Raw genomic sequence first — 12,781 nt, 5'->3', positions numbered from 1 at the left:
ATGACATACCCATAAACATAAAAGAAAGGAAAAGAAAATGAGAACAAAGGAGAAGAAATATTTGAAATAACAATAGGCAATTTTCCAACTATAACAAAGAGCAAGTCACAGATCCAAAAAGGTCAGAGAACACTGAGTAATATAGTTCTACCTTAAAAAAATGAAACTATACCCATTTTATTATATTTAAACTGCAGTAAACCAAAGACAAATATAAAATTTTGAAGGAAATTAGACAAAATAAGAAAACAATATTCCCTGTGGCATATTAGATAAAATTTTGAATATTAGAAGAATAGCAAAGAAAAATTGCATGTGAAATATTGAACATATACCTAAACCTTAGCATTTTTGTAGAAGAGATAAATGTATATACATTTTTGTAGAAGAGATAATATATGTACATTTTAGTAAGAATGCCCCAACATATTTGTAGAATAATACGGTAGACTTTTTAAAAATTGTAAGGGGCTTATTTGAACTGCTGTGCTATGATTTGAGAAAGATTTCAAAGTTTCTACTCCTAGTTAGATGTTCAAATTCTACCATTGTGAACAGTGCATTGAGTCCAGGCCTCCAAATGAACCACAATGGAAAGGTGATCAGCCCTCAGCTGTAGCAGAGAGCTGCTGAAGAATTGGGGTCATAGAAGATGGGGTTCACTCTGCTCTTTGGAGCCATACTGAAAGGAGTTTGTATTTGTCCTTTCCAAGAGCAGTGCAGAACAGGTTACATAGGATTAAAAGGCTGTTACACAAAAGAATATCTCAAAAGTGAAATCAACCCTAAAGATCCATAGAAAATCCTAGACGAGTCTTTCATTTATACTGCTGGGACATCCAATAACAGTACCAATTCTTTGTCTTGCCAATGCAAATTATAAAATCAGTAGTAATGTAATTAAGCAATCAGCACCCTTACTTAACCACAATTAAAGTTCATTTAAATTCAAGCGAGAGCGCTGTACATAAAATTTTAACAATCCATTATTTCAAAATGAAAAGTCTTAAGATTTAATCCACCAAAGATCTTGTACATCCCAAAAACATTAGTAAGTGTTCTATTTTGTTTTGTTAATAAGAGAAGCCATTCGAAAAAAAGGCAGGGCTCAATTGCTGAGAAGAGTCAAAGATAAAAGATCTCTTTCAAAGGCTTGCTGTCTGAGCTTTCCTACAAAAGGCGGAAAAAAAAAAAAAGCTTAAGATCTTATTTTCAAGGAATCATATTAATTACAGTCATTGAGAATGTAAAAACTTAAGAGTCTCACACCTTGTCAGAGTTGAAAGCTGATGAATCAAAGGTTTATCATTTGCCAATTTGGCCTTAAAAATATATAACAATCTGGATTTTGAAATAATGACATGCTATAGACAGTTGTAAAAACATCTTTATTATTGATAGCTAGATCTGTTTTTTTTTTTCTTTTCAAAGAAAAGGCAAATGACTTTTCCCTTTAACATAGAGCACATATCTCTCTTGTTAACTTTTAAGAAATTTCAGTGCTTTGAGCATTCCCCCTTTGTTCTCTTAATTTTTAGGGAAATGTTTTAAAGTTGTCATCAATTAGTAGAACTTTGGAGAACACGTTCACCTTGACAGTTGCCCTTGCAACCAGTTGTAAGAACCATGACTTCTAGTTCTAAAATCTGGTCTGAGATTCTAAATTTTGTTACTTCTATGGACCATAATTTTTAAAGGTTTTGTTTTAAAGTACACTATCGCTTCAGCATGTTTTTGAGAGTTACTGGGGGAAATTATAGCATCTTATTTTTAATATTAAAATCATGAAATAAATTAAGATAAAATGAACCAAGTAGAAAATATTAAAAAGCCAAATATGTCCATGGGACTTTAACTTTTGTGTGATAGTAAATCTTATATGCTTCTTTTAGGTATGACAGTAAGAGAAGACAGGGGTGTGGAAGTAGCATGGGAGGTATGGCTTGTCAGAATGGTGGTGGCTGAGCAAAGAGAAAGGTGACTACTTCATTGAAGAAATGCAGTGAGCAGAGCAGATTCAGATTTCAGGGGTCACTGTTTTCTAATGATTTCTATTCAGATCTCAGGAGTCTTTCATTTCCTAATAATTTCTATTATTATTTTCCTTCATAGAATGAAGCTAAACTCTAAAGGAAACTTTAATCCTTTTAGCAGACAGTAAACCAAAATAGGTTTTGACAAACATTTTAGCCCTATATTTTGTGTACCTGGTTGTATAACTAAATTATTCTTTATTTCAGACATTGACAGACTATATCCTGAATCTTGCCTTCTGTCCATTTTTGAGTAGACTATAAGCAAAGAATGGATTTACATTTTCAAGTGCTTGAAAAAATGCAAAAAATACTTCTTGACATGTGAAACTCATTTGAAAATCAAAATTCACTGTCTGTAAATGATGTTTTATTGGAAATAACCACACTTCTTTATTTATGTATTTTTGTGGCGGCTTTCATGTTGTAGCAGAGTTGAATAGTTGCTATGGAGATCATATGACCTACAATGCCAAATATATTTATTGTCTTGTCTCTTATAGAACAAATTTTCCAATCCTTTTCATATTTGCTTACCATTATTAGGAGGCAGATAGATGCAAATTGTGGTTAAGGGAATAATTCCATAAAACAGGCCCACTGTGTTGACCCCCATATACTTTCTTTTCCAAGAAGCAATTTACCTGCAACCCTGCCTGGTCTAAGTGGGCCAGATATGTCACATTCCTCAACAAGCTACATGTTTACTGCAGGAGAAGTGCAGGCCTAAAATGATGGTGATAAGAAGAATCCAAGTTTCCCTGAAGTGCGGAAGACTTGTGTGACCAGATCCTGAAACTCTGGGATATAAGGATAGTTCCTCTTAACCAAAAAATCTATAACAATATATGGTTAAGAATTCATTTAGATTCCAATTATATTAATTCACAATAAGGGGAGGGTAGGGCTATCCAAGAATAAAGTTACTGTAAATTGGTACAGGGGAGTAAAGGGGGGGGAGTGGAGGTATGGGTGTAGGAAGGATAGTAAGATGAATCAGATATTATTACCCTATGTACATATATAACTATAAGACAGGTGGGATTCTAGATCATGAATAACCAGAAGAAAGAGAAATAATACTCCATCTATATATGATATATTAGAGTGCATTCTACTGTCATGTATAATTAACTAGAACAAATTAAATAAAGAATCAGTTAGATCTGGTTAGCATGGGCCAAGGTAACATAGAGCTGTCATCACAGTACGGATTTGAAAGTCTGTTGTCATCTTGCTGTCAGTCAATAGTCAAGAGGTGGACCTGGGCAGGACTCTCTGGAAACCCCTCTGGAATCCCCAATAAAACTGGAGTGCAGGAGAGGACCCACTCTCTCCTTTGGGAGTGCCCCCTTTCCCTTTTCCTATCCTGTAAGTAAACTCATTCCTATAACTCTAAGTAACATATCTGAAATCATTCTTAATTGATCTCAAGAATGGTGGTTTGATGGTGGTCTTCGTACTGTTGCAGTTTCCCAGAAGGTCCAAGCTCTGAACAGTATTAAACTTATGCCCTCATAAATTTGTAACAGATGATGAATAATATGAAAATCATCTGCTTTGACGCCCATAGATAACAATAACTTTATCCACTTCTTGCACACATTTATGGAAAAAACCTCACCTTTGAAATCAGTCAAATCTCAGCTTGAATTTGACATCCTTCACTTACTAATTCTTTGAGTTTTAAACAGTCACTTAATTTGTGTGCTTCCTTTATCCTCTCAAAAATATGGGTAATTCTTAAAGGATTGTGAGGATCAAAATTATATGACATATGAATGCAGCTGTGTATAACCATATATTACATACAGCCACATATAAAGTATTTGGAGATCTCTCATATACATATCTGACATATGTTTTTAGTACTTCATAGTTTCATTATTTTCACCAAAAACAATAGAAATACATTGTAATGTGAAATTTAAAGCATTATTTCTGGCTTTGTTTTATACACAAGTATAATGTGGAGGCACGATGAGACTTTGACATTTTTTTGTTAATATGGATTAAAATCAGAGTACTGTATATTTTTTCTTTTTTTTTATTGTAAACAAATGGGATACATGTTGTTTCTCTGTTTGTACATGGCGTAAAGGCATACCATTTGTGTAATCATAAATTTACATAGAGTAATGTTGTTTAATTCATTCTGTTATTTTTTCCCTTCCCCCCTGTATATTTTTTCTTAAGAACATAGTTCCATAATACACATTCAATACAATTTTTAGAAATGGTGTTCTGTCCGTATATTATTTCAGAGATGTATAATATTTCATTGATTTTCAACTTGCAGAGTTGATTTTAAGAAATCAAGCTAAGATCTATTTTGGCATTATTATTTATCTGATGACAATATATTGCACCATCAGATTTATGCAGTAAGAATTTGTACAATTTTGTTTTTCCCAGTAACATAATCATAGTTTAGTTTTGTGAAGTTTTCCCTATTCATATTATCTTATAGAAATTATATATTAAATACAGTTTTATGTATAATTGTGTATGCATACCTATACATAATTTTCCTCTTAAGGCAGTGCATGCTTAATCAATGCATACTGTAATTCAAATTATAATATGAAATCATCATAAATAATCAAAATTAAAAATATCATAACCATTGTTTGTTTCTTTTTGACACCTCCTAGCAATCACTCTAAATTCAGTCAGTTTAATGCATTTGTTGAGTTGATCCAGACCAGAAAAAAAAAATGTCTGAATGTATAATGACTTGGTAATAATACCATTACATGTCCATTTAAGTCCTATCCTTTTCATGCATTTTATAATATTTAACAAGGGTGAACTGGTAATACAGATAAGTTCATCAAGTGGATATTGGTCAGGGAAGAGAGAATGAAAGTTTAAAACAGAGCAGTTGTATTGATGTTACAGGGGAAAGGTCATGACTGAGAAATATTTAGAAGATAAAGTGATAGAATTAAAAAAAAATAAGATACAGATGGTAAGTTAAATAGTTAAGTACGATCCTGAGGAGTTTGACTTTCATGTGACCTTGTCAGTACTTTCTAACTAGTAAAGGTGGATCAGGGAAGAGAGGAGGGTTTTAGAGTTTCCACAGAAACATGGAGGTAGGTGTCTCTCTAACAGCATCCCAATAGAGATATCCTGAAGGTAATGTGATAAATATTCCTGAAATCCAGGGTAAAGTGTAAGATTGGAAATTCATGTTCCTAGCATTGGTCTACAGGAAGAGTTTGTAAGACTATTAAGATTCAATGGCAATTAAGACTGAGATAGGAAGGTTTAAGAAATAGATTAGAGCAGCAGGAGTGATTACATGCCTGTAAACCCTGTGGCTGTGGCTGGTGATTCTGAGACAGGAGAGTCACAAGTTGAAGGCAGGCCTTAGCAATTCAGTGAGGTGCTAAGCAACTGTCTCTCCCAACTCCCGCCCCTGCCAAAAAAAGGGGGAGGGGGCAGATGAGGATCTCAGTCTTAATCCCCAGTACCAAAAAATAAATTTATTAAGAAGAAAAAGAGTCCATTAGAAGTCAGAAGAATGTTTTGCCATCTGTAAAAATGATTGAACTATTTTGTACTCAGAATTATTCTATGGATTCAAATAGCCTGTGGTGTTAATATTTTAGCTTCCTTGTATGACACTGAAGGCACTTTATACCTGGCTTAGTATATTGTACACACAGCCACTGTAGACTTTTTCACTATATAGACTAGTAGTATAAATTTGATTATTGCAGCTTTACGCCTTGTATTTCTTCTGCATGGAGACTTTCCCTCTAATTTTGTTCCTGAAAAATACATTGATGCCTAAAATTTCAATTCAGTCTTCTTAATGGAATCTTCCCTGACTGTAAAAGAAAATTTAGGATCTTCTTTCACCAATGCCTCTCTATTGAGTTTTCTATCATTTCTCCAATGGAAATTTTCTAACTTCGTCACTTAAAAGACTACCATAATGAAATCTGTCTTCCTGAGGACAAATCTCCTCAAACATATTAAAGGGACAATGAAGATCATGAGATTATTCCTTAAGAAAGAGAAGGAATACAAAGAGTTGGTCAGTGAGAAGGTTGCATAAATTTTATCCCTGAGCTACCAGTATGTCTTGCTTCATGGAATTCGCATGTGAATAAGGCTGTGGAAGGTGTTCAAAGGCTTTGGGTTCAGAGTTATCAGGATGTGTCACCATCTCAATCACTTTTTTGGGTATTGAAGTTACTTGGGATGATGTAATTACTTAAGGATAGAGAGACAACCTGGAATTGACTGTCCATAATTTCTATGATTGAGACAGGGCAATGTGGAAGTTAGCAGAGGTCTATAAAGAGAGGGAGATAATGTCCTCTACCTACATTTTTCCCCTCACCCATTATTCTCCACAAACTCTTCTCTTCTCCAACTTCTACTTCCAGAACTGGTGCCATTGAGTCAGTTACGTGTTTTAAAGAACATAAACGTAAACTAAGGATCAGTTTTTGCATGAAGACAGAAAAACAAGAATTTTATTAGTTTTATTTTATTTATTTTAAGTAATTTTATTAAGGCGTCCAGAGATATCTTACTGATTAAGCAAATATGGTTTAAAAACACTATTGGCTTATTGAGACCTATAGGTTAGGCCCATACACATAGACTTTTTAGTTTCATTTTGTGTGTTTCATGCTCTCCTTCTGTCAGAACAATGTATTTCCATGGTGAAATCTCCTTTGTTCCTCACCCTTTTCTCCTATTTTCTGTGATGTCTATGCCATTCTCCTTCACTGGAAATTGTCCCCTTTCCTGATCCATATGGTAAACTCTTATTCACATTCAAAATTCAGCTCAAATGCCTGTATCTCACTGAAACTTTCTGCGAATATCCTCACTTGATGTTTTTGTAGTACTTGGTTTATACCTCTGCTCACCATATTTTATTTACAATAATTTGTTCACACCTGCCTCTCATTTTATTGTGGGCTCTCTGAGAGAGGGTGTCATATTTTATTCAGTTTTTTCTCTTCAGCATCAAGCTTAGAATCTGGCACATGGTTCACTTCAATAAATACTGATGGTACAAAGATGGAAATTGTACTGTTTCCTTACAAAATGAAGTTCTAATATGAGAGGTTTGCCTGATCAAGTAGATGTTTCTGAAAAAAATGGTTGGGCTTATATATTCCCTTTTACTACACCTTTTGACTTTTACCAGCATTACTTTTATTTCTTGTTATTCATTGTTGGTTCTTTCTTTATTATTGATATGTTTACCATATGCTAATAACAGCTTTGTAGGAAAAGATCGTGATATACAAACAGAGATACCCTTATGCACATATAGACATCAGTATTCATGGAGTATTTTAGTCTTGGCTCTTTATGTTTTATTTATTTATTTAATTTATTTGCTCTTTTTGTTATTTAGATGGCAAGACTTATATCTTCTAAGAAATTGTAGGGAGAGATAGATAATCCCCTTTTTAAACTTCATAAAGAAGTCTCTGTTTCATTCATAAAATAACTAGCAGGACTTATTTTAAATTATTTTTACATGAATGTGTTATTATCACTTTTTTTGTCATTTTATATATCCTTCCATCTAATGTAAACATCTGGTCAGATTGTTGTGTATGTAATTATTAACATTCATTGCACTCTAAAAGAAATTATTGCATATCAAAAGGTAAGCTGAATAAAGAAATCTAAATTTAAAATGCTTTCATTTGGCTTATTTTGTAGCACAAAAACATTTTTCATGAATAAAATATTCTCGGAAGTGAAATTTTTCACACTTTTCTCTCTTTGTTTTCATTTAAAAAGAAAGTTCCTATACTTTCAGTAGAAATGGTAATCTCCACTGACAAAAACCACCTTTTCCTGTTTTTATTATAAAGCCAGCAAAAATTTACCTAAACAGATATATAAAATTTTATCATTAAAATTAGTGCAGTAATGAGAGGTAGTTAGAAATATGGCTTCATTTTTTAAAATTTATTTTTATTGTAAACAAATGGGATACATAAAGAATAACAAAATTATGGCATTTGCAGGCAAATGGATGAAATTGGAGAATATCATGCTAAGTGAGAAATATGACTTCTATATTTGAAACCTGGTTTTTCACTTATAATAAAAGTATGATCTTGAATAATTTTCTTAACTTCTAAATGTGTCCTATTTTTATTTTTACAAGTGGGCTTTTGTATATTACCTTCATTATAGTGCTATATTGCTCAATGCTAATACTTGTCAGGTAGGCAATGAAAATGAATAAATGGACCTCACAAAATAATAGGAAGATGAGGACTCTGGCAAGTATGATTTAAAGAAATTAAAGTTCAAGTTATATTTAAAAGTTAATTTACTAGTACTATTATTATTGCTGTAGTTTTCGTTATTTTGCCATTCCATCTATAGCAACCCAGTGTTACATAGTCATGCATTTATTATATTGATTGTGTTGTGCTCTATTGTGATTTGGCTTGTTCAGATAATTAGACAAATGAGGTAAATTGAACACATTGAATTAGAATTTTTTTAAAAATTTTATATTGTCTACATTTCCCATAATTCAAAAACATTTATAAGAGATAAAATTATTTCAATTACTATTTAAATACATATATTCAAATAAGTAAAATAATAGATTCTGATATGTTTATGTAATAACAATTAGAAAGTTTAAAATTTAAGCCAGTTTATGCAAAGATAAAATAACTAAGAGTCAAAGTGCTTTTGTTGTAGGCTACCTAAACAAAATATTAATGTATTAATTAATCTTTTCCTGATAAAAATAAATGTTTTACTGATTTGGAATATGCATCCGTGAAGAGGAAAATGGCAAGAGTTATAGGACTTCTCAGAACGGATAACACAATATGTATCTTAGACTGGTAACTATCTTTCAAACAGAATAAGAGACAGTAAAGAAACTAGAGCTGGTTGAGAGCTGCCTCAGGTACATGTTGATAATATTTCTATGACACTAAAACAGGCATTTCCCCTTCAAAAACACTGTCAGGGGCTCATAAACACAGGCATTCCTTTAGGGAGTCATCATTGCCTTAAAAGACCATTGAGCCTGAAGAAAACAGTGCGGTTTTTAGGACTCTAATTTATAATACTGTCATTTTGTTCATGAAACTTTTTTTTTTTTCATTTTCCCCCCTGGTTTCATGCAGAAATAGCCTTTGATATAAACTATGAAACTAATGGAATTAGATGTTTTTCCTAGTTTATAACCACCTGTGTTTTCTAATCTTTTAAGGATGTGGAACTGTTGTTCAAACCATAGGGAAAAGATAAAAATTGTGGAGTTCTTTGGGGTAAAAGGTACCAGGTTTTAGCAACGAAAGCAACACAACTCTGCCGGCAGAAATTCAGTGAGCTACAACATAATACAAAAATATAGGCCAAAGCAAGCCACTTCTTTCATTAGTAAATATCTTTTCATCTTTTCATTTACTCTGGATAATCTTATGCAACATATTTTTTTCCGAGTGAAATGATGTTAACTCACATAAATGCACTATATGTCAGCTATAATCACCTTTACCAATATTTGAATTCATGGGCAACATTGAATATCTCAATGTCAATTTCATCAAGCTAATATATGTAGAGAATAATCATTTTTATGTAAATATTTTAAATATATGAAATTTTAAAAATTTTAAGCAGGTCTATAAAATAAACATAGGTATACTTTCATAGTCTCATATTTTCCATGGCACTATCCCTACAAAAAAGCTATTAAATATTACAGTCATAATGATAAGTTTCCATGTGCTGAGTGTGATTTTTGAAATGATCAGTTAAAATGATCAGTTTGTGAAGCAGAGTGAAATAAACCACATTTTTGGTATTAGTATAGTCCATTAACTAAATGAAACTAATAGAATTGGATAGATGTACTTAACAGTTATTTGCTGAACATAGAATATTTCATAATAAAAGCATATGTAAAATACTCTGAAAACACAGTTGAAAGTTTGACAAGAGAAGCAGGTGGTGATCAGATTTTGAGAATATTGTATGCAATGCTAAAACTGAGATTTTTGTTTGGCAGTTGGTACTAGAAAAATTCAAAATCTTTGAATATAGAGTGCATGCAGAAAAATAATATGAAATACATAAGAAACCCAGGAGTAGAAACCTTTGTAGGGAAAATTAATATTATCTATTATTTCTTCCTAAATGTGTATTAAAGTGATTAAAGTGAGAAATGTAATATATAAAAAGGGAAGAAACAGTCATAAGAAAGAGAAGCTAAGAACGTGTGTTCCCTACATAGAATAAATTTCAGGAAATTAAGGAGATTAATATATATGACATAGTTTTATGTCATAGATAACTAGATAAAACAAATGAAGTAGATGGATTTACCTACAAGAGATATCAATATATTAAGGAATTCAGGCAAAGAAATAAACAAAGAAGATGTTAAATACACTGAACTTAGAAACAAGTATCAAGGAGCAGTTATATGGACAATCTACCAAGACCTGTGTTCGAAGAATAGCATTCAGGTCCAGACTTAATCCTTTTCCAATAAAATAAGTGCATTGCCCTATGTACGTGTATGATTACACGAATGGTATGAATCTACATTGCATACAACCATAGAAAGGAAATTATGTACCCATTTGTGTACAATGAATCAAAATGCAGTCTGTAAAAAATTAAAAGCTAAATAAAAATAATAAAAAATATAAATATCAAAAAATTACCATGCTAAATGTGTATTTCCAATTCATGTCACATTCAAATTTGGCAGGAATAAGAGGAATGTATGCATTTTGTTTCCACATACTCACTTATCTGACAATAGTCTTGCAATTCTGTAAGAAAAAGCAAACACCTCAATTTTTTAAAAATGGTTAATGATATGAAAAGGACTCACAAAATTCAAATGTACAATAAGCAGAAGGAAAGGTACTTACTCTCATTACTTATCAGGGAAATGCAAATTAAAACCATATAGATATACTACTGCATCTCTATCAGAACAACTGAAAATGAAAACACAAATAAATCATGAGTTGGTGATGAAACACAGTAACCCAAAAACTTTGTATTGTGGATGTAGATGTAAATTTTGTGACAATTTAAAGAATTATTGGGTAGAGTCTACTAAAATATATCAGATTCAGATACTCATACCCAAGAGAAACGCAGATGATTTTTATATTGTTAATCATTTGCTTTGATAGTTTTCTTTAGGTACATTGATCCTTTCAAAAAATCTGAAGTCCTCTATTCCAGTTGAGGAACCAGAGAAAATAAATATGGTATAGAAACTTCTTAACTTATGGTGGGTCTACCCTTTGATAAACTCATCATTAAGTTAAAATATCATAAGTAAAAAAAAATTAATACACCTAATCTCCTGACATCATGGCTTAGCTATACACTACACTGTAGAGTACTGGATATTTGCCTTGTGACCATATGGCTGACTGGAAGCTGTAATTTTCTGTGGCTAACCAGCCACAGAAATAGTCATAATGTATATTGCTAGTCCAACAAAATATCAAGATTCAAATTTCAAAGTATAATTACTACAGAATGAATATTTCTTTCATACCACCAAAAGTCAAAATATTGTGTTGAACCACTGTAAATCAGTAACTTGCTGTATAGTCACAATGACATATTTTTGTAGTTAGACTTAATAACAGAAACAATGACTTCATAACAGTTTAACTTTGGACAAATCACTTTGTCTCTCTGTGTTTCAGGTGCATTATCAGTAATATGGAGATAAGAAAAGTACTTAGGGATATTTTGGCAATTAAATAATATAATGGATGCAAACAAATTAGGAATCTCCTGATACTATGTAATACAATAATAACTATCATAACAATTTTCAAGTATCTAGGAATAATTTTTTTAAAGAATGTTTGGCCTATAAGTAGAGAGCTCATTTTTAATTTAACTCAGATTCTTATAAGAATAGGAGTTGTTTTTTTTTTTTGTTTGTTTGTTTTTTGTTTTTTCCTGAAAGGACTGTGATGTGAGTGTGTATATATGATTGGAGGGGAGATGATTTACGATTGATGTTGATGACATTGTTATAGTTTGGATCTAAGTGTCTCTCAATGGTCCATGTAGTAAAGACTTGCTTCTCAGCACAATAGTCCTGGAAATGAGTGGAGCCTTTAGGAGATGGGGTAATGAAAGGCCTTTAGGGCATTGGGGGCAGCCCTTGAAGGAGATTATGAGAATTTAGCCCCTTCTTCCTCTTTTACTTTCCAGTCCTATGAGTGGTTTGATCTACCATGCATACCCATTACAATGTGCTATCTCCCTAAAAACATCAGGTCCAACAGATCATGGATTGGAACCTTCTAAACTTAAAGCCAAAAATAAATCTTATATTTATGAATTGATCATCTTAGTTATCTGTTATTAACACTGATGACAATATTTTCTTGTAAGACATGTGATTCAGTTGAGGTTAAGTATTTATCTATGGTAAAAATATATTGAACTTATTTTTCAAGTTATACATTGAGTTTATTCTTCTTTTTTTAGGCCATAATAACCTAGAAGTTAAATTTTATTAATGCAAAATTGATCAAAACCACATATTATCTACATATTAGTTTTTTTTTTTTTTTTTCCGGAACAGGGATTGAACCCAGGGATGCTTAACCACTGAACCACAACTCCAGTCCTTTTTTATTTTTCATTTTGAGATAGGGTCTCACTAAGTTACTCAGATCCTCACTAAGTTGTTGATGTTGGCCTTGAACTTTCAATCCTCCTGCCTTAGC

This window comes from Sciurus vulgaris, assembly GCF_902686455.1.
Source record: "Sciurus vulgaris genome assembly, chromosome: 4".
Classification (NCBI taxonomy): Eukaryota; Metazoa; Chordata; class Mammalia; order Rodentia; family Sciuridae; genus Sciurus; species Sciurus vulgaris.
This window is presented reverse-complemented; position numbering follows the sequence as displayed.